The 4119-nt window shown below is 36.7% G+C and overlaps 1 non-coding gene across 1 annotated transcript; it reads left to right on the top strand.

Moving 5' to 3' along the window:
- The first annotated feature begins 3161 nt into the window (after positions 1 to 3161).
- Positions 3162 to 3231, top strand: Trnaa-cgc (transfer RNA alanine (anticodon CGC)). Its single transcript has one exon. It is a non-coding gene; the product is annotated as a tRNA-Ala (tRNA).
- Positions 3232 to 4119: the final 888 nt, after the last annotated feature.

Raw genomic sequence — 4119 nt, 5'->3', positions numbered from 1 at the left:
TCCTTCATCATCAGGAAACACAAATCAAAACCACAACAAGAGCCACTTTAGTAAGATGACTCTCATCACAAAAATTAAAGATGACAAGTGTTGTTCTCTCTACTTCTCCAGCCTCTATCGATTCCTCTATCTAAAGTTTATATTATAACAGCTCCTCATCTCAGAAAACAAATTTTACTTCAGTTATCTTTTGCTGGGTAGCAGACTGTTCAAAAAATAGTGATTGAAAGAACTATTTGTTTCTTGCATGATTATATAATAGCTGAATAGTTGTGTTAATCTAGGTCAGACCCGGGTATTCTCAGCTAGAATCTGTCATGTGGTTATGGTCACCAGGCAGGTTGGCTGGGAACTGGTTCACATGTATTTTGAGTAGCTGACTGGAGCTGGGGCAATGGTGGTGATGGTGCCACATTCATAATGTCATTCAGAGGTTATGCATATGATTGCAGCAGTATTTAAAGAAAAGAGGTCAAAGTACAAAGGTCATTTGTTCTAGCCTCAGAGCAGTCACACTGTAAGTTCTATCAGCAAAGAGAGTCACAATGCCAGATCATATTCAAGAGGTAGAGGATTACATTCCAACCACAATTGGTGAGAAGAACTACAAAGTCACACTGCAAAAGTTGCAGATGAATTCAGACTGATATGAAGAATAGGGCCATTTTTGTAATTAGTCTTTATAGGATACTATACGTACCTGAAAATGACTCAGGGAACAGAGTCACCTATTGACAAAACCACCAACATCTGGAAGATGAATTGTTATACATTAATTTGGCAACTATTTATAAATTCAGTTTTCTATTTTGCTGAACTATTATTTAAAATATTTTGTACTCTAAGCCTGTCATTTAAATTTTGAGAATAAAACCTAACATGTTTTAGTTCATGAAGTTAAAAATCATCAAGAGTAATGTTCAAAGTGTGACCTGAAGGTAAAACTGTTTACTGTAATGATCTGAAAAATAATTTTATTTTTTAAATTTTGGTGATCTTGAGGTCAGTGCAAGTTTCAATACCATTTTTTACTGTTGTTCAAAACATAAATGTAGTATCAATAGAACGATGGGCTGGAATTATGGCTCAGTGGTGGAGTGCTCGCCTGGCTTGGGTGAAGCACTGGGTTCAATCCTTGGCATCACATAAAGATAAATAAAATGGAAGTTTTGTATCATATACAATTTAAAATATATAAAAAGGGGCTGAGGTAGTGTGGCTCAGCGGTAGTGCGTTCACTTAGCATGTGAAGGCACTGGGTTGGATCCTCAACACCATATAAAAATAAATAAATAAATAAAGTTATTATGTCCAACTACAACTAAAAAATTTATATATATATAAATTATATATATATATATATATATATATATATATATATATATATATAATGATAATCAAAATTAACTTCAAGAGAATTTTGCGTGATCATTATTGGAACAAACTGATTATGATCAAGAATGAACAGTTCTGATCTAGGAAATGTATGCTCTACTTCTGATTTCATTCCTGGACCAGAGAGAAAGGTAGAAGCATGGAATCTGTCACTTATCTAACGGCATGGTTGGTCCTGTGGCAGAGTGTAAGCAGCAAGAAATTTGGGAAGCTTCCAGAATCCCCTCAACCTGATACTAGGATTTTTTTTTTTCCCCTGGGTTCTGCTCAAGACGAAGAATGGCACTAGAAAGTAGAGTTTCTTTTTCAACTACAGAGAGAAATAATGCAGATTGCCAGCTCTGGCAACATTTTTGCATTAGACAGATTATCTTCTCTGCTCCTCAGAAGCATTTGTATCAGTATCTTGGAAAAAATAAAATGAGAAATCTTTCTTAACATGATGATTTCCAGATCCATCCATTTTTCTTCAAATGATATATTTTTTCTTCTTTATGCTGAATAATGTATACCACCCTTTCTTTATTGATTTATCTTTTGATGGACACCTAGGCTGTTTCTATAACTTGACTACTATGAACGGTGGCATGATGAACATAGGTATGCACATAACTCTAAAGTATGCTCAATTTTATTCCCTCAGATAAATACTAAGGAATGATATAGGTAGGTTATGTGGTAGTTCTATTTTTCGTTTTATGAAGAACTTCTATACTGATTTCCAAAGTTAGTGGCTATCATCATGTTAACTGATATAAGCAGGCTGAAAAAGACAAGTGTTGTGTTGTATTTTCTTTCATTATGGAAGCCAGATGGGAAAGGGAGGGCAGGGAAATGTCATCATGAGGGTAGCAGATAGACCTTTAGTGTAGAGGAAGGGAATCAGAGGGAGAGGCAGCGGGTAAAGGGAATGTTTTAGTCAGCTACTTTGCTGCTATGACTAAAAGACCCAACCAGAACAACTGTAGAGGAGGAAAAGTTTATTTGAGGGATCCAGTTTCAGAAGTCTTAGTACATAGTAAGGCCGGCTCCATTCCTCAGGGCTTGAAGTAAAGCAGAACATCACGGCAGAAGAGTGTGGCAGAGGGAAGCAGCTCACATGATGATCAGAGAGCAGAGAGAGACTCCACTCTCCAGATACAAAATGTATATAGACCATGCTCCCAATGAACCACTTCCTCCAGCTACACCCCACCTGCCCCCACTTACCACCAATTTAATCCCATCAGAGATTAATTCAGTGATTAAGTTAAGGCTCTTGCCCAATCATTTTTCGTACAAACCTTGCATTGTCTCACTTGTGAGCTTTTGGGGGACACCACATCTAAATCATGACAGGGAGATATTAGGGAGTGCAATTGATTCATGGATGAATATTCTACCATAAAACCCACTGTTCTGTATAATCAATATGCATCCATTTTTAAAAGTTACCTTTCTAAATGGGCAACAAGTCAAAAGTGAAAGTCCCTGGCCACTTGAAGAACCTGGGAAGCTCCCCGTCTCCCAACAGGAGATGGCATATTAAAAAAAAAAAAAAATGGAGTAGCTTACCCCTATGTTTTCATTTCTCCTGTCCCTGGTAATTGGTTGAGTGAAAACCAGGGAAAAGAATAGATTTTCTGGAGACTCAGAATCCTATTGAATATATGTGAAAGATGAAAACAGTAGGAACATTTTTTATAGATCCTCAACAAGTGAAATAAGATGTATTAATAAAATACACCAATGCTAAAGCTATTTCCTTGATACAATACTAGGCTGGGGATATAGCTCAGTTGGTAGAGTGCTTGCCTCGCATGCACAAGGACCTGGGTTCAATCCCCAGCAACAACAACAACAAAAAGATATAGCTTGGTAAAATACCATTATTCCTAAATGGCGACATCAAATGGAGAAAGAATGCAGAGAATTATAGACAATAGTCAGAAGGTAGTGAAAGACAATACACAAATACCTAAGTACCTAAATACTTGAGAATACTTTAAAATATGAAAATCTCACCTCATGAAGTTGTATTTATTTAATAGAATAGTTATCATGCATAATTTTTTTAAAATAAGTATTTTATTATTTGCTACCATCTGGAATATAAACAGCAATTCAAAGCAAACATTCTTTCTACTGTCACAACAAGCTGATTGCTGTAGGGTTGAACATCAGAATACAAGTTGATTTTCTCTGCTCAGAAGCAGGATTTGGTCTGAAAACTTTGTTGTCCAAGATTGCTTATACTGTAAAAAGTCCAGCAAGAAAATAGAGTTAAACTCTGTGTGCAGCAATTATTCTTGCTGTCAGCAGGAGCAAAATTTACTACCAAAGGAAAATCTGAAGAGTCAAACGTACCATCATGTAGAAGTCAAACTGCCCTCCTGAGTTCTTTCTTCGACTCCTAATAAAAGTCTTTGGCAAGAACTACCATGGCTCATCGTTTAATGAATGTGGGTGAAAACAGACACAAGCAGCAACTTTTATCTGAACAGGAAGTGCATTATTCTCCATAAAATTCTAGCTGGGGGCGGGAAGCAGCTGTGAGTTAAGAGTGGCTGTTCGCCCAAGGTGTCTACTTCCCTTTCATACACATTTTAAGAGGGTATTTGGCATCTTACTTAATGCCTACATGCTCTTTGTCTGTCCATTTTCCATAGGTATAACCCATATTTGTATCTTCTGGCCAAAGTACTAATAAGGGGACCACCTTTCTTCTGAGAGAAATTGCTCACA

The sequence above is a fragment of the Marmota flaviventris genome, chromosome 3, assembly GCF_047511675.1.
Source record: "Marmota flaviventris isolate mMarFla1 chromosome 3, mMarFla1.hap1, whole genome shotgun sequence".
Taxonomy (NCBI): domain Eukaryota; kingdom Metazoa; phylum Chordata; class Mammalia; order Rodentia; family Sciuridae; genus Marmota; species Marmota flaviventris.
Note: the sequence above shows the minus strand (reverse complement) of the source record. Positions and strands in the feature narration are given on the sequence as shown.